Below are 26,024 nucleotides of genomic sequence, written 5' to 3'. Positions count from 1 at the left end.
TTCCTCGTGCCATTAACTCTCTGTGATATAGTGGTTAGTTGCGGTTCTCAGTTTTGATTGGTCGAATCGCGTTAGAAGCTATTACAAAGCACCAGATAAATCTTTTTTTTTCTCCCCCTTCCAGACTTGAAAATGAACGCTGCTGTCTAGAGTTGTGTAAAAGTGCCGTCATTGGAAGGGAAAACCAGAGCTTACAGTACCTTAATAATAATACTATTAAAAATCTATGTAAATGCTATTAAAAATGACAAATCTCACCAGCTTTCTACTCTCTCTTTAATGAGCAATTTTATTTATTCGCCAATTTCTTAATAATAACCACAGCACAGTCTCTGTGATGAGGGTGTGAGGATATCAAGTACCCCCACAGATCTACTAACATCTTATTATTAAAATAGTTTGGATTTCATGTTACTATAATCCTGGCACACCTTGACCACAAAAGCTAGCATTTTCTAATGAATGTGTACATTTTTATTAATAACTTATTGTTTTTATTAATATTTTTAGTTTAAAAAATATTTCAGTAAATCAGTCAAGAGGAAATGTTGGGGCCTGTTTTCCATGCAAATGAATCTACACTACAGGTCCAAGCTGCAGTATCATGCATAATTCAAGTGTGTGGATATAAATGAGATGTCATTGTTGTGAAATTGAAATGATACAGTCCTTTTGTAAGGTGTTATAAGTGCATAAATGTTATACAAATTGGTCCTTTTAGCTTGTTCGTAGGTAGTTGCTAGGCGACATGATGCCATCATAATTTGTGATATAAAAGACTATTCAGGGTCGTAAGATGTACCTGTGTGCCGATTTTGAATGCTCATCTGTTCGAGGACAGTACAAATTTGTACATTTATGGAAGCGGGGTGATGGGACTGAATTAGAATAACCAGTATTACTAAATACATACTGCATATTAGTTAACTCAAAATTACTCCTTCCTCACAAAAAAGCGACTGCTTCCAGCTATAACTGCGCAGCTGTAATGCTACACTTACATCTGCTGCAGAGAGTGCTTGGATACCATTTCTACATTACACCCAAACAGCTTTTTTCTATACAAAAATATTGGAAAATATCAGCCAACAAACACATTTACAGTATACTGAGAGAAAGGCCAATATGGGCTTATAAATGTAATGATGAAAGAATTGGTGTCACAAAACTATATCAGTGTAACATCTGTGGGTTGAATCATTTCATTTTAGGTTCTGATATCTTCATGGGATTTATAGACAATAAGAAAAGACTTTTTTTTTCGAAAGTTCATGTGAACTTGATTTTTGTCTGATAAAGACGATAAACGGTGAAGCAGATAAGCACACTGTTGTTTTTAAAATGCAATCATTAATTTAATATTTTAGGAAACCTGCTTGAATAAAACGAGTAAACCTTTTTGTGTATTTCATCTGTACTGAAAATCTGTTAATGAAGGTTTACAACAAATGGTGATAATACCACTAACTTGTTTTGACATGTGACAAAGTAATCTCACTAAAGTCTGATTCTGTTTTCCTTTTTTTGTTAATATCATACAACCCTCATTGGTAGATGGAGTTTGCACTGTTTTCAATGGCTCGCTTTGACATTATATGCTGACATTTACATTCCTCTCTTTTCGTTATGTGTATTTTCTGCAACAATGCTGCTCTGTGGCTATTTTTGTACTGCGGTTTTTAGAAATCATTTGTCAGCGCAGCCAGTGCTATGACGTCTTTTTTTTTCTTTCTGTGGATAATCTGTCGACCACAGGAGTGCCCTTTTTTCCCTTTGTATGTGGTATTTCAGGGCATGCTGACTCTTCGGTGCTTTTTAAGATATAAACTCGACCTCCAAATACAGCTTAGACATTTGGACATGCATCATGTAATACTATAGCAATGTGCCGTGCATATCGATTAATTGTTCTGGTTTTGTTTTGAATGACCTTTACAGTTTTCAAAAGCCCAAGAATGACTCTTTTGTTTGTTCTGTTCCAACATCCGTCATTATCACAAAGATAGTCAGATTACACTGCTTTTTAACTTTGAAAAGCAGCAAGTTGTCACAGAGTAGATATGTCTGAAAAATGATTTCCATTAAATGAATTATTAAAATATAGATTGATTTATTTGCATTGATCTCCTAATTATTGTTATTTTATTTAACACATTTAGGACCATAGGTTTTTTTTAGTTTAGCTTTTTGGGTAATGCGACAATTTTTGGAATTTTCCCCTGGTACACCACCACAGCAGACTCTAAATAAGAAAATCAAATATGTGACTGCATTTACTTCAAAAGGCTTTGGCATAAGTATTGGAAATTATGTTCAGAAATTACAAACATTTTTACACAATTTAAGCTAATAAAAGATCTTGAGTGTTGCATTTGATATTTTTACTTGAACTCTCTGGTCCAAAAAGATGCTAATGCAGTGGAAGGAAGCTATCATTAGACTGGAAACCAAAAAGAAACCTGTCAGAGCAATAGGAAAAACTTAAGTGGCCAAATAATCTTCTGCATTCTTTAAAATAATTAATACACTAGCCAGTTCACTAACACTGAATGGCCAGGAAGACCAAAAGTGGATGAAGTCTTTGTAGAATTATTTCCTTGCTTAAGAAAAATCCCATCATAATACTAGCTCAAGTAGAGAAGACTCTCAAGGGGGCAGGCATATCATGCCTCATGCCTTGAGGTAAACAGTGTTTACCTCAAGGCACTTTATACTTGATATTGTACTTTATATCAGCAAACACTTGGCGACAGTGGGAAGGAAAAACTCCCTTTTAATAGGAAGAAATCTCCAGCAGAACCAGTCTTGGGGAGGAATGACTGTCTGCAGTGACCAGTTGGGGGTGAAGGGCCACGTTTGACATTCGTAGTCCTTTCTGAAGTAACTTTGAGCACGTAAAACACCCTCAGATGAAGTTAGACTCCTAAATCCTTGGATGAGGAAGGGGAAGAGGAAGACTGACTGCATGGAGTCATATGAGTTTAACCTTTGATTTAAAATGAAAACTTCCCTGACAGTAGAAACCTTGGCATGCAATGGGATTTGAGTCAGGTCACTGGAGTTGAAGGTAAATACACACTTTGATCCACCAGCTCAGCCTCCACACTCTGACTTTGCACTTTGCAATTTCACTCTTAGACCTCTGACTGTATGTGCCGCTGCCTAACATATTTTTCCCATTTTTCATGCATTTAGTCATTTCTCACCATACCACATTTCTTCAGCTCTGTCTGTCACCCTTGTTTTATTAGACAACACATGAAATAGTATTATCTGTATGTATACACTGGCAAAATTTAGAAACCCACCACTCCTTTTATTTAGCATGATCTTCAAAGTAAAGACGCATTACGCCATAGGAACACTGCGCCAGAGGTGTGGACTCGAGTCACATGACTTGGACTTGAGTCAGACTCGAGTCATTAATTTTATGACTTTAGACTTGACTTGAAAAAATGTTCTAAGACTTGTGACTTGACTTGGACTTTTACACCAATGACCTGGGACTTGAATTGGACTTGAACCGGTTTACTTGAAAAGACTTGATATTTCACCCCAAATATAAAATTTAACATGCATATTATATAGAGATTGAAAATGTGACGTCATTCACGGGTAAAACCGCAAAGGATTCTGGGAACTCGTGGCAAGAGGTACTAGCGCACGCAGGCTTTCAATTGAAATCAGTCACACAGCGATAAAAAGAAACACAAAAATGTCAAGAAGCTGTTGTATTATTAACTGCAATAGCCGGTCGCATGACAGCCACGGGAAGCCGACGGGTAAAGAGATCGGTTGTTATCGGATTACGTCGTTGAGGAGAAATTGTTCGAGCCATGTTTCCGAAGTAACAAAGACGCGACTGGATTGCAGCCATTCAAAGACCAAATATAACGTCCCAGAACACTCCAGCTCACAGGTTAGTCTGCTCCAAGCATTTACACGAAGGTCAGTCTGCTGTTGTAGTTAATGAGTCATTTTCATAACATAATTGGTGATATAGGTTACAAGCAAGTCTGGCGCTGAACAGAAATTGTGGCGCTATGCTCCTTTGTTTATTGTGCATAAATAGTGAATTGTCCTGACACAATATTGCGTTTCGCTTCTGTTATTATGGTACACTGACAAAAACATATACTTTTATTCACAGGATAAAACAGGGTTTTTGTATCACTAATTGCCCAGTACGATTACAGCATACAGTATTATTGTCACTGCTACATTTCTGTGATGGGTACCAGAAATTATTTCCACTACTAATTAATTATTGTTGAGCTCAAAGGTCCTATTAATAAACGGTTAACGAATGTGTATTTATGACGACGATTTGTGAGACTGGTAAACTTATGATACGTACGATGGTCTTTCGTTCTACACGGTGCATTTCAAGGTCCTGCACCCATCCGTCGGTAAACTGTACCTGGGCTTGTTGCAGTGACCTGAAGTTACTAAACTTCATGAGTGTATGCACTCACTCCAAGAACCGTATGATTATAAATATGCATATAAATATGCTAAGATGAGATAGCTGACTTCATCTAACTAGCAAATGTTGTCCAGGCTACGTTGGTGATGCAGTTTTTTTTTTAATGTGTATGATATTTTTGTCATGCGATTTTAAAGCCGGTCCTACAACCGCATCCAAGAATAACATGCGGCTTATCTCAGAAATGTCGGTGAAAATTATTCTTGGAGCTAGGTTTAATTGAGCTGCATTTTAAAGAGGTGCAATTTCACAATTTGTGTATATTTTCTAAGTTCACTATTTTGTCATGTGTTGAGAAAAACACAGATTTAAAAATTACATGGTCTAATATTTACATTTAGCATAACTGCAACATTATTTTTTCATTTTTTTTTTTTAAAGACTCGAAAGGACTTGAAATTCAAAATTTCAGACTTGTGACTTGACTCGGACTTTTACACCAGTGACTTGAGACTCGACTCTGACTTGCCTGACATTACTTGAGACTTGACTTGAGACTTGAGGATAAAGACTTGAGACTTACTCGAGACTTGCAAAACAATGACTTGGTCCCACCTCTGCACTGCGCCCAATCAAATTTTAGATTCCAGCTTTGTCATATATAACACTGTAGCCTTTTTATTACACTGGTGATAAGACTATTTTATACAAGCAATAAAAGAGCAATAAACTGCTTGACAGCTTTCTTTACTCTGATGTTAAATCAGCTAACAGGATTTTTAAAAGGCAGAGACTTCTCTTCTGAAATCACTCTGGCCTCTCGTGGTTTATTCTTTAATTTTCTGCTCCTCCAGTCTCCTCTCAACTCGATCCCTTTCTTCTTCCTCCTACATCTCCCTCTTGCTCTCCTCCTCCTCAGCTCTGTGTTTTGATGTAATTGAGGAGGAGGTGGTGTGCAGTTCTCCCCCACAGCCAAGGGTCCAGTGAGCAGAAACGTCTAATCAGTGATGTCAACAGCCGACACTTTACAGCACTGCAATAGATGCTAGAAAAAAGACTGACTTTGTGGACTCGTAATGATTGTCTGAGCTCCTGACAACCAGATCACATTCATTTCAGCAAGGCTACAACAGACAGGAACTGTAAAGACACTTCTCTATACTAACCCCAATGCTAATGCAGGCATACTCTCGCTTTTCCCCTTTAATGTGACGAGGCTTGAAGTGATGAAAGCCCAAGAGGCTGAGGTGGAGATGTGAAGCCTCACACCAAGCTGGCTGTTATTTCTTTAACAAAACAGGCTGTAACACAGAAATGCTCAATAAACGGACCTCGCTCCCTGTCCTCTTCTCCTTCCATCGAGCAGTTTAGCTCCCGTCAGGGTTTGAAGGCTGATCTTCTTTTGGCACATTAACATTTAAATTAACATTCATGCGGTCACAGGTGTTCGTTTATTGGGTATTTAAAAATGGCTTCAGCTCAGCCAATCAGAGCCTAGGACAAGAAGTATCCATTTTATAAGTCATCATTAACATCGGCGAGCGGCACAGATGTCATACTCGCTGATGTTTCTGGGGAGCACTATCTGCGTTCACAAGTCTATTTCTGACTTTCTGGGATCTCGTCTCAATTATTTTTTTACACTTAAAGGCGGGCAGGACTGAAATCACCTCCCTATCTTTTCTTTATTATTGAAGGGGGAAGAAAAAACCTGATGAATAAACAGCACTTAAATGAGAGACAGAGCCCTGCACTGTCATCTGTAGAGCTTCAGCTCAGATGTCACACTTCAGTCACTGTGGATTACGTCTTTAAAAGGAGCCTCTGTGTGCATTTCTGTGTGCACATTTTCAATATATACGCAAGGCTCTTACTGAATTGTACTTCAGCCTTTACTCTATTAAGTGATTTTCTGAAAAAATACATACACTTAAATGGCTGTATGGTTATTTTGTGTTCAGCTCTGAATGCACACATTAGTTGAGAAGCTATTTATTAAGATTTGTTCACATGTTATGGGGTGTATACAGTGGGGCAAAAAAGTATTTAGTCAGCCACCGATTGTGCAAGTTCCCCCACCTAAAATGATGACAGAGGTCAGTAATTTGCACCAGAGGTACACTCCAACTGTGAGAGACAGAATGTGAAAAAAAAATCCATGAATCCACATGGTAGGATTTGTAAAGAATTTATTCGTAAATCAGGGTGGAAAATAAGTATTTGGTCAATAACAAAAATACAACTCAATACTTTGTAACATAACCTTTGTTGGCAATAACAGAGGTCAAACGTTTACTATAGGTCTTTACCAGGTTTGCACACACAGTAGCTGGTATTTTGGCCCATTCCTCCATGCAGATCTTCTCAAGAGCAGTGATGTTTTGGGGCTGTCGCCGAGCAACACGGACTTTCAACTCCCGCCACAGATTGTCTATGGGGTTGAGGTCTGGAGACTGGCTAGGCCACTCCAGGACTTTCAAATGCTTCTTACGGAGCCACTCCTTTGTTGCCCGGGCGGTGTGTTTTGGATCATTGTCATGTTGGAAGACCCAGCCTCGTTTCATCTTCAAAGTTCTCACTGATGGAAGGAGGTTTTGGCTCAAAATCTCACGATACATGGCCCCATTCATTCTGTCCTTAACACGGATCAGTCGTCCTGTCCCCTTGGCAGAAAAAGAGCCCCATAGCATGATGTTTCCACCCCCATGCTTCACAGTAGGTATGGTGTTCTTGGGATGCAACTCAGTATTCTTCTTCCTCCAAACACGACGAGTTGAGTTTATACCAAAAAGTTCTACTTTGGTTTCATCTGACCACATGACATTCTCCCAATCCTCTGCTGTATCATCCATGTGCTCTCTGGCAAACTTCAGACGGGCCTGGACATGCACTGGCTTCAGCAGCGGAACACGTCTGGCACTGCGGGATTTGATTCCCTGCCGTTGTAGTGTGTTACTGATGGTGACCTTTGTTACTTTGGTCCCAGCTCTCTGCAGGTCATTCACCAGGTCCCCCCGTGTGGTTCTGGGATCTTTGCTCACCGTTCTCATGATCATTTTGACCCCACGGGATGAGATCTTGCGTGGAGCCCCAGATCGAGGGAGATTATCAGTGGTCTTGTATGTCTTCCATTTTCTGATGATTGCTCCCACAGTTGATTTTTTCACACCAAGCTGCTTGCCTATTGTAGATTCACTCTTCCCAGTCTGGTGCAGGTCTACAATACTTTTCCTGGTGTCCTTCGAAAGCTCTTTGGTCTTGGCCATGGCGGAGTTTGGAGTCTGACTGTTTGAGGCTGTGGACAGGTGTCTTTTATACAGATGATGAGTTCAAACAGGTGCCATTCATACAGGTAACGAGTGGGGGACAGAAAAGCTTCTTACAGAAGACGTTACAGGTCTGTGAGAGCCAGAGATTTTCCTTGTTTGAGGTGACCAAATACTTATTTTCCACCCTAATTTACGAATAAATTCTTTACAAATCCTACCATGTGGATTCATGGATTTTTTTTTTCACATTCTGTCTCTCACAGTTGAAGTGTACCTCTGGTGCAAATTACTGACCTCTGTCATCATTTTAAGTGGGGGAACTTGCACAATCGGTGGCTGACTAAATACTTTTTTGCCCCACTGTATGCTGGTGAGAAGGTCAAGTGTAAAAGAGCATTTCAGAGTATGAAAGCTAAAATCTAACACCTGATAAGAGAAAAAAGAGACAGTATAAAAGTACATTGACATTTTGGGGGTCTTTCATGATGGCAAGATGTTAAGATGACGAGGGCTGCAACTATCAATTATCTGTTATTCTGTTTATTTTACTTAAAAAGAAAAAGAAAACCACAGATAAGAGCTGATATTATATTAAAAAAAGCAGCAAACTGTCACAGTGCATGACCAGTTTTTGGAAGACCTATTATTCACATCTTCAGCTCTATGTTTTTATTCTTGGTCTATATTAGAGTAACTTTGTGAGATTCACAATTCAAATTAATTTTTATTTGTCTTATATCGGCCAAAGATGGAACCCCACAGTCAAAGGAGCTTGCAAAGAAAAGCGTCTGGACTTCTTTAAGTTGCTTGAAGACGTTTCACCTCTCATCCGAGAAGCTTCTTCAGTTCTAAGGTCAAATGGTGGAGAGTCCCAGATATAAACCTAGTGGGAGTAACCCCCCATAGAGGGACAAAAGGACCCCCTGATGATCCTCTAATCGCCTGAGCCAAGGTGTGAAACTGGGTGTGGGTCCCAATCAGGCAGAGCTTCGGGTGTGTTCATTGTGAAACCTGGCCCCACCTTATCATGCGAATTCCTGAGGTCAGATGGCCCAGGATGTGAGTGGGCGTTAAGGCGTCTGGGAAGGGATCTCAAAACTGGATTGTAGATGGCAGAGAGTTGGTGTCGTAAACCCCCGCCTCTGTACGACACCAACTCTCTGCCATCTATAATCCAGTTTTGACACTATATAATCAGGGGGTCCTTTTGTCCCTCTATGGGGGGTTACTCCCACTAGGTTTATATCTGGGACTCTCCACTATTTGACCTTAGAACTGAAGAAGCTTCTCGGATGAGAGGTGAAACGTCTTCAAGCAACTTAAAGAAGTCCAGACGCTTTTCTTTGCAAGCTCCTTTGACTACGATGACCTGGATGACTGAGAACTATACCTGATGCACGGGGAAAAATTATCAATATGCTTTTTGTGATGTTTTTGTTTGGTGGTGTGCTGTGTTTTTTTTCTAATGTGAAAATCTCCAAAAGGTTCGGAAACACGGACCTACTGTAACAGGGAACACCAGAAGCCCCCTGGTTACAGTAGGATGAAATGTCCCGTTGATAACAGTGATCGTGCATCTTGAAAAATTCAGTTTATTCAGGCCATTTAATTGTGGTATAAAGGAGTGTCCAAGCTCATCTATATGGCAATGAGTTGGGAGTTAAACTCATCTCACTATTATCATATTCCAGTCTATTATGTCATGGCAGATCTTGCTCCATTAACCACTATCTGTGCTTCTAACAGCCTGTACACTATGCCTTATGTACAGTTAATTTATACGAGGAATCTGTTCAACTATTGATTCAGTCAGGTAAATGTATGGCACTCAGTAAGCAAACCATATTTGTAGTTGTTGTTTTTTTTAAGTACATTTATCTGTAGTTTTAACCTCAGCTACTTTGTTTTGTTTTCTATTTCACTGAGCAATTTTTTTCTTTGCTATTTGTTCTGTTTATTGTTTTAAGTGCTGTAACACAGAAGTGGTAGAAAAAAGTACATCTTAAACTGTTATCTTACATCTTACTCTATTTTATTTCTCAAGCTCCCACACAACAAATAAAAAAATAAAACTTAATGAAAAACTAAACCAAGGCCTAGGCTGTTACAAGCAAAGAAATCCCATAAAAGCATGTAGTTATAGTAAAAATGTGCAAGTTTTGCAGCTCCCTGGTAGATTCTACAAACTAAGTTTTATGACAGCAAAATCACTGCCAGCACTTAAGAGGAACAACTGAGAGACTTTGACTGCAAGATGAAAGGGGAGGTTTTAAAACATATCATAAAGTACTCAAGACAAATCCGACCTGTCCACCTACCTGTAATGTAATTTGAGAGACTGACAGTCAGCACATTAATGTCACACCAGCTGAAGGACTGAAGGTCTATGCTCAATCGCCAAAGAACCACAGTAAAGCTCTCACATGAGGCCCATTCATCCACTCTGCTGCTGAACCATAATCACTTCGCTGCTCCGCGGCTGGCCGGTGTGATCGCCACCTGTGCGACAGCGCTGGCAACGGGAACAGCAACCGCAGCCAGGAAGTGCATCAGCATTTCACCACCACACCGCGATTAGAGCACACACTCTGTACTTCATTTCATGGCATAAGAGTCTGTGAGATTTCTGTTCCACAGCTGTGAGAAAGCAGTAAAAACAATAAAGTGTGAGTTTTGCAGGTAAAATGTGAGAACTGACTGTTGTTGGCATTATGCTGCTCTAAATAATTTCCTGCTGATTTTTTTAAAACTGTTTTGACATTTACATTAATACGAAAGTCTAATTCTCCTTTTATTGAAAAAGTAAAGACCCCAAGTTATTCTTAAACTACACAATATTGCTTTAAATCATCAGACTGATCCTTCAGGAGATTTTGAACGTATAGCTTTTAAGGTCTGCTATAGAACTACCATACATTAATAAATACATAGGTAAACACGATGGATTCCCATCTTACATCACTTCATGTTGAGAATTATCACTGGTAGCATGATCGAGACGTTTGACTATGACCGAGAGACCAGGAAGCAGTCTTTGCGGAGGAAGATTTCAGAGTCCCCAAGCCAGAAGGACAATTTTCTTCAGCATTGTGCTCCATCTGTCCACAGGGTAAGAGTGTCAACACTATCATCTAACATAACTGTAACATCGTGATGCCTCTGAGGGAAAACACTGGTTGCAAAAATCTCAGATGTGACACGCCAGCAGTTGGGTGATCCATCACAACACTGCACAAGTTTTTTTGGAGCTACAAGTATCACTGCCCACTCGTCCTCTTCACCAGATTCACCCTCATGAATGAAATCCAGGTGTCTTTCACACAGCTTTGTGTGAAAGCTGTGTGAAATAAATATATATATATATATATATATATATATATATATATATATATATATATATATATATATATATATATATATATATATATATATATATTTTTTTTTTTTTTTTTTTTTTTTTTTAAGAAACAGACGGGCTGTTTGTGTTCTGATAGTGAAGAATTTGGGAAAAGGAAATTGCTGCATCAACACACAGAGTCACTAAGTAACCATTTTGTTTTAGCTCATGGTTTAGCCAAATGCTGCCAATAGGTTCTCTTCTTTTGGAGTTCACTGCATCTTGTTCCTTATTTTCTGTCATATAAACATAACATAACATGAAATTCAGTTGTGGACATTTATATTAACTATTTTTTAGCATTTTGGCCAAAAAGCTCAGACTCAGAAAGCTCGAATTCTATGTGGTCATTTACTCCATGCACAGAATAACACAAAAAATGTTGTTCCGAGGCAAAAATCTGCCCAAACCCAAACAACCTTTTAAAATGAACATATGTTCAAAAAAAAAAAATAGTCTATTGGCGTAGTATTACCAGCATACAACAAGCATACCCAAGCATATAAATTGCTGACTGGGCTGAGTTATTAATAAATGATGTAACTGGTTAAGTTTATTTGCCTTTTTAGCATGAAAATTGGTTACATTTCAGTCTGTTTCTGGAAGCCAAGTGAGGGGCAGCCAGTCAGAAGGAAGCAGGCACATATATGGGGAGACTGGCCTTAAAGGACAGGAGATAAAGTGGCTTGTTTCAGAGAGAAGATGAATCGAAGGCCTGCATGAAACCCCAAGATGAAAGAAATATGGATTATTTTGAACACTGGTATGTGCAAAGCTTTAGACCAGAAAATAAACATAATAGGCCTTTTAATGTCAAATCAGGCAGTGATTCATAAGTTATTAACTTTGTGGGTTTTCTGAGAGGGTTTTATGGCGGGGGTAAAAACACTTCACACTTGTTCATTCGGGAAGGTTCCCCTGCAAAAAAAGTCATCCTTGAAGCGTTTTTCTCTCTTAAAAGTGAAACATGAAATAGCATCAAAGGCAAACACAAATCCCATAGTTGCCTAGTTTCTCTGCCAGTCACATAATCAAACAGCTTCTACTGTCTGGTTCTTGCAGCCGACGAACATTTTGCAGCCCTTCAGACATTTTTCCTTTTGTCTTTTTTTAAGCTCCTCGTTATGACACTCAGTGACAGCAGTAATTCTTGGTTGCTCGACAGATCATTTGGTCCCCAGTTTGTTTCGCTTCGCTAGTAAAAATATTGAGAGATGTTTCCGACGTTTTTTGATGGCATTGAGGAATTTATTTTCACTTTTTTTTTCTCTAGCAGCAAAATGCATTACCTCCCCCAGTCAGAAACTACTGAACATTAACCTGATCTTCCCATTAACTTTAAGGGCTGGCTAAATCTAAACGACACACCATAAAGAGACTTGAAGAACATCGTGAGCCTAGCACCATTAAGGCTACTAATGACCCATAATGCAGTGTCACACTGGTGCTCTCTACATCCGAAAAAACTATATCTGAATAGATTAGTGTCTCGTCCTCACTTAGAATATGACCACAAATGCAATTTTCAAAAATAAATGTAGCTGCACGTTTGGGTCAGTACTAAATGAGAAATCCAAACTGCCCTTCAGTCTTTAATTTTATCCCCAAATGTTTTCATTAAAGGAAATAGATCGTTTAACTGAAAAAAAAACAAAAAAAAAAAACAAGTCAATCCAGCTTCTTTGGTCGATCATGGCAAAATCAAGATTCTGCTAATGATTTCTCTTTTTTTCGGAGAGCAGTTTAAATCCATTGCACTCTCAGACAGGCTGGATTTGACTCTGTGCCACACGTTGTGTAACTGGGTTTTAGGCTTCTTATGGAGAAGAAAACAGGTGTTTGATGAAGCTTTAAAACAGTTGGTTATTGAGCACAGGAGCTGCTCAAGGTTGTTCCGCCATCCTCCGTTGTAATTTCTGCACAATTGGTTGTGTTTATCAGGCTGAGTCTGTAAAGTTGTTTAAGCTCACAGACAATGCCGCTGTTGTTGGGCTGATTGCAGATAATGAATCACTTTGCATAGCTAGCACTGAAGCACAGTGGAGAGGTTTTCAATCCGAAATAACCTTTTGTTTCGCCTGAACAGGAGCAACACTGAGAAAGAAACTCCAGGCGAGAAATGAGATGCAATCAGTCATCCTAAATGAGCAGAAAAGTGGAAAGGCTAGAAAAACTTTTTAAGTTCCTCAGCGCTAAAATACTGTCAGCTTTGAAACTGGAGAGCAATGTTGACAGCGTGGTGAGAAAGACCCATCAGAGATTCCACTGACTCAGACGACTACAAGATGTTTGATGAGTTTCTGGCAGCCATGACCCATTTCTGCAGTAACAGGAGTGATCAAAAATGTTAGAACAAATGTTATTGCTTTCTGTTGCTTCCCTGTGGTTTGGGGCTTTCTGAGTCTTGACTTCCTGTGAGAGGAAACATTCACCCATCCTGCTTAGCCATTACCAACCATCCCAGTGTGTGTCGGTGCACCACACACAGGCAGAGTAATGCCTTGAGGATCCCACTGTTGTTCTGCTTCCTTGAAGTTAATGTAGTAATGCCACAATGGTATAAGCCTTCGTTACAAACAGAAGTCATTTAAGGACATATTTTCTTGGTAAACATTAGGAGTAAAATTAATTCAAATAGTCTCTGTCAGAATTGAAGAAATTAACACAGTGAAGCATAAAAATCGCCAAAGCTACAGATAAAATGTTTAAGACCCACCAGAGGAAGGATTACATGCTCCTTCACTGGCTGAGGTAAGTCTCTAAAACCCTTAAGATAATGTCTAAAAGTAATTTTCATCGAGGACATATTTTATAACCCCAGCAAATCAGAACCTGCAGAGCAGCTCGAAGAGATACTTCTCAGATAAATGTAGCCGTAAAAGACAAAGTAAAATAACTTCCCACTTTCTTTAAAAAAGGAGAAATTGTATTTACCACCCACAGCTCCAGTCCTAAACAGAACGGATGGGGAGTCTCATGTTCCTCGGAGTCATAGAGCCTTTCAGCCCAGCAAAGATAAATACATACATTAAAAAAAGCGCAAGCCACCTTTCAGTCTTGAGGTTTTTCTCTAAATTTATCCTCCGAGTGATATTTCACCATCATCAAGAGCGCCAAATCCATCTCTATAAAAATGAAAATTGCTCTTTATATGTCTGTGTTTAAATTTTTCACATGTATTAGATTATACAATGCAGCAGACAGAGAGCAGCATTCAGTGCTCATAACTAAATTCTGTGTATTATTATTCTGCCGAGTTTCTATAAGCTATGAGCTGGGGTATATTATGCTGTACCCTTGTTATGGTGCTCTATTGACAGAATTTGATATGTATTTATTATTTTCCAGTATAATAAAATCCCATCTGCTTCAATAGCTAATATAGCTAACAGTTTCTGTGAACAGCAGCACTCTGTTTGAAAATGTTATCAATCCACTAAATGGTTTTTATCAGTCCCATATTGTGAGTTGGAACCCTCCTCTGCCTACTAGAAGGTTCTTATCACATCTTATCACATTCTGTGGGGTCATTTTGCCTTTCTGAACAGATGAATGGTAGAAATGAATGGTGTGTTCTCAGTTTAAAATAAAAGAAGCCGTATCTGGATGCTGGAGGGCTGGAAGTTTTTCAGTCCGCTCAACTTCTTTTTCCTGCCGCTCCCTTTAGCGGTCATCAAAGCAGATTATCTGATTCCATCTCACCCTATTCCTATCATTCTCCTCTGTCACACCATCCCTGTGTTTGTCCTCCATCACTAAATCTATCCGATCTTCCTCTTTTCCTCCTGCCTAGCAGCTCCATATTCAACATCCTTTGTTTAATATCCACCATCCCTCCTCTGCACATCCAAACTGTCTCAGCCGTGCCTCTCTAACTTGGTCTCCAAACTGCTCAACCCGAGCTGTCTGATTTATTTGTTTCTAATCATGTCCATCCTAGCCACTTCCACTGAGAAATCTTAACATCTTCATCTACTGCCACCTCCAGTTCTGCGTCCTGTCTTTTGTAAGTGCCACTGTCTCCAAACTACATATCAAAGCAGGTCTCACTGCTATCTTCTAAGCCTTCCCTTTCACTCCTTGTGTCAACCTTGACACTCGTCTCCACCCACTCTACCCTACCGACACTTTCTTCTTCACCTCTCTTGTGCACTTATCATTACTTTAGATGGTTGACCCAGGGTATTTAAGCTCATCTTCTTTAAGTACCACTACTCCTTTCACAAGATATTTGATTAGGTGAGGCATCAAAAGTTAGTGGTAACTAACTTTGTTAGTTTTGGTAAAAAGATCATCTCTTCACTTAAAACACATACATTTCTGAATTTCAAAGCACATTTTATAGAGGCACATTTGCCAGCTTATGGTAGTCATAGTCCAGTGGACACATCAGAGAGCAACATGAGGTTCAGTATCTTGTCCAAGGATACTTGGCCATACTTGGCTAGGCATTCATACTGGAGATTGGAGCAGCTAGAGATTGAATCACCAACCTTCCCATTAGGAGATGACCTGCTCTACCTCCTGAGTTAAAACCACCCTGGGTGGGGTACAGTAACACCATGGAAAAGTGGTTGGAGATGCAGTGCAAATAAAATTATTGTACCATGTTCAATGAGTCCTTGCCTTCAACATTTAAAGGCTGAACCATGAGATAATTGCTAAAATTTCTTTTCTGTTTTTTTTTTTGAAAATGGAGTGTTTACTGAACCTCCTGACAAATTTAAGAAAAAAAAGAATTAAATATTAATTTGTCTTATGTGTGCTACATTAGGCATCCTTTTTTTGCAATTTATTTCTTAAAAATGTAAAAATCTACATGATACACTTGGCGTGAAAGGATTAAAATGATTGATTCAAAGACAGGGATCCAGATTTGTGACCACTTGCAGTTGGTTGTGATGTTCAATGCCACTTTGGTGAATCAAGATGAGAGTAAACCAGCAGTAAAAGAGAGTCTGTCTGCTACCAGTCTAATTCGACTGCCACTGTTTTGATGCCTCCCACCAGGCAACCTGTGCATTCGCCTTGTAATCTAAAGTAGTCGCCCAGAGATTGAAGCTGTTGCACACAATTTAGTGACCACCGCGACTTCTAGCAACTGGTCTCCAACACCAAAATAATTCAGTGCAGCGACCAAACAATCACTCATTTTTCCCAGTTGCAAAGAGGTTGCTCTCCTATTTTTACTTTGACTGAGTCTGAACACATTTACTGCTCATATTTTACATGCACTTCTTAACATGATCTCTAGAAGTTTTTACATCGCCTGTGTGTCTCTCCGTTTGTGGCTGATTAAATTGCATAATAACAGCCTGCTACTAATAACAACTGATCAGTGCCATAATATCTGAATCAGATGCGAGCTTCAGGGTCGTAGCTATGTAAATTTTCATCTGACACATTCCATGTCACATGTGGATGATGTAGCCTCAAGCAGAGATGAATTTCAGACTACAGCCGTCTGCTAGGCTCACTTTTTCTGACGTCACACTTCCAGATTGTTTTCAAGCTCGTAGTCATTAGCATCAGCCAGCAATTTATGAGACTTGGCTCAGCTCCCTCTGGAGCATCAAAAGGCTTTATACGTCTTCTATGTGAAATATGTAGACCTCTGACCTGTCAACAGATTTTAAAGTGTTGTTCCCTTACACTCGTGTGCTGAGCTGTTAGTTGATATATATACAGACAAAACATGTGCGTAGGGGCCCGTGACTGCCAAAGGCCCTGTTGCGCAAACATATTTTTCCCTTCTGCAAATATAAATTGATACATTTGGTAATTATAGGCCTCAGTACTGTCGCAGTGCATAACAATCAACTCTCTGCCCTCCGAACATAAGATTCTTCTGTGTGCTTTTCCAGCACTGCCCAGTTGGCTCAGTTGGTTAGAGCTCATCTTTACCAACATCAGACAACGTTTTGCATCAGAAATGGAAACAGACCTGCTTATATGCGTAACTGTAGCAGCTTTTTGATGTAAAACACATTAGCAATCGTAAAGACATTTTACACAAAATGGACCAAACACATCCAATATATGTCATCCAGTCCTTTCTTTTTTAAATTTTTTTGAACCTTTGATCTGTTTTTTAATGTCTGGACTTGAGAAATTTTTGTTGAAATCAAGAGAAATCAAATGACAATTAAGACATGATGGCATTTCCAATTTTGTGAAAAAGGCTTTTTTCCTGTTTCAATATCACAATGCGTCTTGTGCCACATGTCAGGTAAAGAAAAGGTTTGGCCTTCTCAACCCTTTAACCCCATCCAAGAATTTTACAATGACCTGTATCGCCGCCTGTAAACCCGCTCTTATCGCCAAAATGCAATTGACCTTATAGATACTCTCGTTGCTGAACAGAGGCAAATCCCAGCAGCCAGGTTTCAAAATCTGGCAGGACTGAAAACAGAGAGTGGAGGCTGCAGCAAATAATAAATTGCTTTTTGTAGCTGTTAATGAGACTTGTGCAGTTCTCAGCTGGTGATTTGGCCCACTCCTTTTAAACAAAATCCTTCACCAGGCTTGATGGGTGCCCTTTTATTAGCTGTGAGTTTCAGCTTGTTTCATTCAGGATCTATCAGATTAATATCATGCGTCATAGCAAGGCAATTCATAACAATTAGTCTTTGTTTTTCATCCATGTATGCAGGGAACATGACCTACAACTGAGGCAGACTCTATAACGCTGGGCTGATAGTTTTCCGATTTCCTTGTGTCCTGAGCCAACTGCTCCAGAGACACCAGATAACACAGCTGAGCCTCCTCTGTGTTTCACAGTAGGGGTGCTGTTTTTCTTCTCTGACAGATTCTCTTTTTATCATTGCATGAACACAGGACTTATGAAACTTGAAGTGACAAAAAACACTAATTTTGTTTCATCTGTTCCAGTGACATCCTCCCAGAAGCCTTGTCAACATGCATTTTAGCAAACTCCAGTTGGGTTTTTTATGTTTTTCTTTTAAATGTGAGGATTTTTCTTCCACAGAGCCCACTTTCCCTCAGAAAGCCACATACTGTGCAACCTTGAAGACTTTTAATTCACCACTCAAACCCTGCTTTAATCAGTCTGGTGGGTCAGTGTCTTGTAGCCTTTACCACAAGCATGCTTGTCAATTATTTTCCTTTCCTCAGTCAGCAACTGTCTTTAATTTATCTTGTTAGGATAAAGCAGTATGACAATGAATGTTTTTCCCTATTTAAAAAGCACTTTTTGCCATTGAAGATAAGTGCAATAATACTTAAGGACAATTGGAATTATTAAGATTTTTCTTCAAGATCTCACTTATAGTAAATAGCAGCCAGTTGCTGCTAATCAAATACATTTGATTCATCAATCATCAGCAAGTGTGGCCACCTCTGCAAAAGCAGAAGTTTGGTGAGTTTGCTGGTCTGGAGCATTCAGGTATGTGTTAACACATCTCATAATCTTCCCAGGAGTTGATGTGTCAGCAAATTCACCCCAAGGTCAGACTGTGGTTGGAGAAATAGCAAAAAACCCAAGCGCTACATGTCAGACTCTACAGGCCTCAGTTAGCATGTTAAATGTTAGAATTCATGACAGAATGAATAAGTATGGACAGTTTTGAAGGCTCTTCGCTACCAAAAAACAATATGGAAGAATGGGTCTGAACAAGCCACTTTTTCTGGAAGAATATTCTTTGAAAATATGAGACCAAAGTAGAATCATGATTCTGGCTGGTAATGGTTGAAAAACTGTAAATAATATTAATAATAATAATTTTTGTAGAGAACAAACAAATTCAGTTATGAAAATATTAATACATTACTGATTTGTGCATGAAATGTTTATATGCATGGTTTATGCATTAAGTTGTGCAGTGGTCCAATCAAAGCTCAGACCTCAACCTGACTAAAATGCAGTAGCAGGACTTTGAGATTGAGGTTTGCTGGCATTATTTAATTAAAAGTAATCTACTGAAACTAGCACTGTAAAGAAGGGTGGGCCAGAACTCTGTTCTCTGTCAACGTACGTACTAAAAAAATCTCAGCTATGGGCGTAAATATTGTAGTAGAAAGATGGCGAAGCCAAACACCTGCTAAGTGTCATTGGAAAGTGATTGCACATTAAAGTCACTCCGACACAATGTTTTAATTATTTATTTATTTATTTATTTTAGCAAAGACGGGAAGCACTATCTAACCACATGCTCTCAAAGTTTTTACAGCTCCGCGGGCTTTTCTCTTTTACTCAAGTAGGTTGAAGTTACATGAACATGATAAACTGATGGTTTGCCCAAACATCTGGCTTTTTTTTTTAAAGTGATTCATTGGAGTGACTTTTGTGCACAAACTGACATTATTTCTTTTTTGAACATGCTGCGTCCTATGTTTTGGTGGTATTGTTGGTTGAAGTTAGCTCATGGCACATATGATATAAGTCCTCTGGAGTTCTTCCTATGAAGGTGCCAAGGAAGACCTAATAATATGCTAACTACCCAGTTAGGTACATTGAGTACTTGTTGATCTTATTAGATAAAGTTTGCTTATTTTGAACAATGACAGAACATTTAACCAAAGACATGAAGATGACTTTGCAAGTGCAAGTAAGTAGAATTAGCAGTTAACATCACTAGTTTTGAAGTATTCTCAAAGTAGGCTACTTGTAAATTAATTATTTTGCACACAAAGAGAGTGTCCTGCATAGTTCCAAAGGTATTGCATTTCAAAGTAGGCCTAAGCATGCTAAAAGATAATGGAAATCATTAAAAGTTTTTACCAAGTTAAAATTATTAGTTGCACCTCACCTTAACAAAAAGGCTCAAATATGTTTTAGTTTGAATTTGTTTCACTAGGAATTGCTTGAAACTGATGGTAAGGGTTGCTGACACCAGTGGTAGAAGGGTGGGTCATCCATACACCTGACAAACGTTTAACAAATATACTCTGTGTTAATGCCTTCTATGGATATATTATTATACAATGACGCAAGTGTTTGTGTTTTTTAGCAAGCACTGTCTTATAGTTCTTTTTTTGGTTTAGTTGTGATTAGCTTGTGTTAGACTACACAAAAGGAAATATCTGCAGCTTGTTTTTCATCATCAGTGTTCTTCACGCTTGATAGAACGATAGTTTGCCCAATAATCAGCAAGTTATGTTTTTGAAAGTGCCTGCCCTTTTTCAAACTGTTTCCAAGCAGGATTTCTGTGACCAGCCATCTGGTGTGTCAGACACAAAGAAGGAAGCATTTGGTTACATTTGTACATGTCCCAAAATTGCGTACACACAACATTATAAATGAATGAATCTGAATTTAACTGGGTAAAACTGGCAATTTACTGTTCCTGGTAAAAACATTTTTACATATAAATCTCTTACATATAAATATTTCTACAGGACGCGAGCGGCTTTCTAGCTTTGAGTGCTTCTGCTACAGAATTTATTTTTGTCAGAAAATATGCATTTTTCAACATATTTTGTTTCTAATTGAGCCTGAAGACAGTGAAAACAGCAGTTTCTGTTCAACCTACTCTCCATGCTCCCTGTGCACAATGAGCCACTGCTGAGGTTTTCTTAACACATTGTTGAGTAGTTTCTGTGGTTGGAGCAAAGGAAGTGGACCATAATGTAGTGCCGCTGATGCACCGCGAAGTCTATTAACTCATTCACCATAAAGTGCCTGCCTGACTCGAGACATCCATCAACCCTTTCTGCCAAGTGCGGGGAGAAAAGTCAAATCACGGAGGCTGTAAGAAGCTGACTTCAGGGCCGAAAGATCACACGCACTCTTTGTGAAACTAATTCCATATGGTTGAGTTTTAATGTCAGAAGTTTCTTTGTTGGTTTTTAAAGGTCACTGAAGCAAATTACTGAGAACCGTTGATTCAGTAATGAGGTGAACTTGAATCGTCACACTCGCTGCATTTGTTACTTCCATACCCTAAACACGCTCACACACAGATGGAAACACTGTATGCATGTACACACTAACATAGCCCAAGGTGTTGAACATGTTGAATTTTGCTGCTATTTTAGTCATTGAACATGATGGTCGCAGCTGTCGGTGGGCCCTCTGGACACATGCACACACAGCCACACATGCATAAGGTCTCAATCCCAAAGCAAGCACGGATCATCTGAGGGAAATCTATGAATTCCCAGGCATGCTTTTGCCCCTAGTTTGCGATCCAAGTTTGAAAAATTATTAAAATATTTTCGAAATGAGCGCTGTACTCTTTTTGTCTTCATTTTCTTTATTGTTTCACAGGCAGGGGGAATTACAGGGATGTGGTGGTAAAAGGTATCGATTCACAGTTTCATGGACTGGGCTTATGAAAGCAAGTCAAAGGAAGAGAAAAACAGTGACAACAAGACACTCTGATATCAAGTCCACTGATTTATTTCCATTTTCAGAGTAATTCGTTTTTCTCAATGGATTTACTAGATCTATTATATTAGCAGGGTAATATCATTGAATATGAGTTTGCAGAAATGAGATTACACAAACAAATCAGCTAAATATTAGTTTATCAGATCTCAAGACAAAACAGGATAAAATGCTTTCTGAAGAAACTGAAATAATGCCTTTCGAACCCATTAATTGATGACCGGACCTTTAAAAGAACATACAGTGTGCACAACAGCTCAACAAGAGGACATAGTAGGTGGGCGTGGGGGTTTGTTTACTAGCTAAAATAGCATCAGAGTACATGATACAAAAACTGTGCCTCATTCAACTGAGGGTTCTCTACAAAAATACATCTAATAACAGCTTTTTTTCCTTCTTTTCTAATGTACACAGTTTATCACAATAATACAGAAAACCTATGTTCATAGCGAACATATGGTTTCATACCCCGTGTGGTGCACGGCTACAAGGAGAGGACACCTTGCTGTGTCATCACACTAGCTATAATTCTCATGTTTTCTTGCACACACTGCTGCAAGAAGAGGAATAAGTTTTGAGGTTTGCTACTGTTCGTAAGCTGCATGTATGTCACCGCAGGCACCTATAGTGTCACTGCAGAGACATGTCTAACCTACCAAAGGTGAGGAGGCAGCATTTACTTAATGATGAGCTCTGGGAAAAACAGCAGAGCAGGCAAGGCAGGCAAAGACTGTTCCTATTAAGTTGTGTGTGTGCGCGCGTGTGTGTGTGTAGGTGTGTGTGTGTATGTGTGTGTCTGCGTGCGTTCAAGTTTCTGGGATCAATAAGACCAATATATTTTACAGAGCATGCCTTAAGATTTTAGTGAGAATAAGGATGCCAATCTGCCCACAAAAACTGATTCCTGTTGTTGAATTTTAATGCATATTTTTATTTGTTTTTATTTTGTCATAGACGCCTGCACCAGAATAATCCATATTCGCTGAGATGAATAGGTGCTGCCAGTGATGCCCCACAGCAATCGCAGCCAGATGTTCAGCTTCAGAGGAGCGAGAGAAAAACAATGTGTAAGTAGGTGTGGGCGTTTCTCCGCTCTTCCTTCCTCGTTACTCCTGCCATTCACGCCTCTGAAAGTCTGAGTGTCATGCAGTCGGGAGCGGCTCTCCGGATTTACGAAGAAGCGGCGCATTTTGTTATCTGAGACAAATTTCTCCTGCACTTCAGCCGAGATCATTTAAATGCGATAGATTTAAACAAAGAATAAGGGTAGAGCTACGCCTTTTCCGTATGTACTGTGTCGTATCCCTCTGCTTTAAAGGAAAAATCCACCCTGAGGCGTTGTTCAGATAGAAAAAGAAAGAACACTTTGAACATCCTGCGTTTGAGTGAAATGATGTGACTGCGCTTGGGTTATTTTGTCACACACCACAGAGTGGAAAATCACCTGTCAAAGTGCAACAAGCAACCAGTGAGTGACAACAGAGGGGTGAGAGTGTTAATTTAAAAAAATGGTTATTTTTTCATTACCTGTCAGTCAAATCCTCACATCTTTCTACGTTTCATCGCGGCTCTGTCTCATGGGGAAAACCCCTGTTGGAGTCAACTGTGTCCTGCGGCGTGCTAAATCACTCATTGTGTGCGTTTAGGCCTAAATGGGTGAGTCACTAAATGCAAAGTTAACCACCTCTTCGGGATGTTTGTAGTTCAGCTGCAGTGGAGTGAGACGGGAGAAAATCAACAGTCTAAAACGTCAAGCGTAAAGGTCAGACGCTGGAGCCAGTTCATCAGAAACAAAGAGCAAAGGCTTATTTCTGAACTTAACATTTTGTTCTGACGTTCAGCCGTCACAGCCTGAAGACACACTGCAGTACAGACTCACAATTTATGTTATACCATAGACGATAGTATATAAAAGATGTACGTGGTTTCGTGGTCTAAAAGGGGAAACGTTGGATTTTCTTAAAGCAGGTAGTATATGGTAAAACAACCCTAATCCTCACCTGATTTATGACCTCTGATTATTTTATTATCTCAATAGCTAGTTTCAAGCCTTACTGAATACAACGTGTCGTTCGTTTAGTAACTTATGGTTGCATTTAGAGTCAAACAGTTCATAAACCAGGGTATGTTTTAAGGCCAGAGGTGGGCAATTTAACTTTCCAAGGGGCCACAAGAGATGTTGGGTCTGCTGGAGGGGTGCACCAATAGGCTTGTAAAGACTTAAATGAATATTGAAAAGAATTGAGTTCAACTTATTGGTGCAGCTTTCCACTGTGTCTCGTGTGGTCCCATGGGAAAATGCATAGCCCACTCCTGATTTAGCCAGTGCCAGAATATAAATAATAAAGTGTGACAAGGGGTATTTTACAACCATGCATGCATAGGACACAGAGAAATGGAGCTATAGTTGCAAAGTGCAGAAATATCTGTCTTTGATGGCGTGTTGTGGAAAACAGGAAAGTAATTTTTCCTACGTGCAGAAGTGGATTAATGAACTCGCTGCACAGAATTACAGTCGGGGTCACAGAGAGAGCGCAGAATGTGCTCAACACATTTCCATTTGTTTTGCGATTTTTGAGTGAGATCATGCTTTCAGTTACAAAATTGTAGGATTTAATGTAGCTGAGGGAGCGCACAGTTGCTACCTTATAATAGATATACAAAGTGCTGCCATGTGAGCATGTATTTCTTAGTATGAAGTCTTGGCAATGGCCAAAAACGCTTCAGTCAAGGTTTTAAGATTTTACAAAGCATTATGTGAAATCATTGTGGGTTTGTTCATCTATTATTTACAATCAATGGCTTTTGCTGTAATGGCAGCATTAGCAGTCCTATATTGATTCAGAAAATAGAAAATAATCATTAACATTTTACATTTTACTGTAAGTTGTGTTCGTGTTATCCACTGATTTTCCAGCTATTCACACCTCCCCCTTTTTTAAAATTTAGTACTGTAAGTTATAGGGTAATACAACGTAAAACAAAGACTATATTTTTGATACATTTATAAATTTACTTATAAACAAATAAATACATTTAATCACTTTATTGCTATGTAGGATTTAGGACATGGCTTTTCTGTAATTTCAGATGTCAATGTAAACTCTAGACAAATTCATCTGCAAGGTTGCTCTTAAGTGTTTCTTGTGTTTCTTTCCCACACAACTGGGTCAAACTTGTCTGATGCTTGGTTCCGAGATACCTGTTGTTAAGCTTTGATTGGTGTACATACAGACTGCTCTGCGACCTGCAGTTATCCCTAACACTCATCTCTAAATACAGGGAAACCAACATCTTTCTCTGCTGCTTTAAAATCTCATTGAGCCAAGGTTTTCAAAGGGCGACCCACAGGCCAGTGGCAGTCCTTGGTGACATTAGGTAACAACAAGTCAATTCTAGGTAATAACAAATCAGCTTAGAATTACCATCAGGAAATCTGCTCATCCTTGAGCAAACGCAGATGTGTTTGCTGCATCATGTGCTGGCTCCCTAAATTGGCACTTTTAAAACCTCTCTCAAAGAAGGTTTTTTTTCTCTTTGCACTTCCTGAAAATCATTATTCATCTGTTTTATTGCTGTACTGGACAGTAAAATGAAAACATAATTTTGAAAGATAGGAGAAAGAAAGACAATTTTGTTACACAGAGTCTCTTAAGAGACCTTTTTTTTGGCTCATGCTGCATTCACATCGTGTTGGACCCTGAAAATTTCCTGTTATTCTGACTAGATAGTGTTCACATTATCTCGGCCTACTTATGCTTTCACGCCCTGAACATATTATCTGTCTATTACTATGCCAGTCTTGTAGTATTCTACCATTTTAGCATATATTAACTCTGCTGGACCCACAATGGGCAAATTTACTGTTAAAGCAGACTAAAGAGATATCATCTTTTTTAATTCCATACATTTTCTTCCTTGTCTTACTCTGATTCCTACATTACCCACAGTGCCGAGTGACTGCAGATGGTGCACTTCAAGGTTTGGGTATGTTATGCTAGCATTGGATCCTTTAGCTCCAAGCCTACAGCTTTAGGCAGCGATGAGGAATGGGCTACATGTGCCTGCTGCTAAGCTCAGTTCTTTCCAAACTCCACACCCCCAGATTTTATTCAGTTTCAAACTTTAGTCCCAGCCAGTTGACTCAAGGGCAACTCCACAAGACCTGTAAACAGTCTTTGATGTGTAGAATTTGTGGAGTTCTCCTTTAATTTTGCGCTTTATTTAGCTCCAAGTTAAAGAGGATTTGCTGCCATTAGTTCTATACAAATATCTGAGATTCTGTCTAGAATATCTACGATTTTTCAAGTTTGTTTCATTATGGTGTGGATGTGTTTTTCCTGTCTGTTAAATGGTGGATGCTTATACAGTACTAAACAGGGTCCTTTGAACAGTGAATCACACAGAGCTACTCCAGTATAGTTTAAGAATAAAAACATGTAGGTTTAAACTAAGTGAATGTGGCAACAGACTCATATTTTGTTAGTGAAATCTAACCAGAAAATACCCTTTCGTATTTGTTAAACGATGAAGCTTTCTAATTATGCAAAACAGCAAAGTAGCAAAAAATTGCGTGTTTAATGT

Source organism: Diplotaxodon limnothrissa, linkage group LG13 (genome assembly GCF_057381915.1).
Source record: "Diplotaxodon limnothrissa isolate DT_005_m linkage group LG13, D_limnothrissa_male_GT1.1, whole genome shotgun sequence".
Lineage (NCBI taxonomy): Eukaryota > Metazoa > Chordata > Actinopteri > Cichliformes > Cichlidae > Diplotaxodon > Diplotaxodon limnothrissa.
This window is presented reverse-complemented; position numbering follows the sequence as displayed.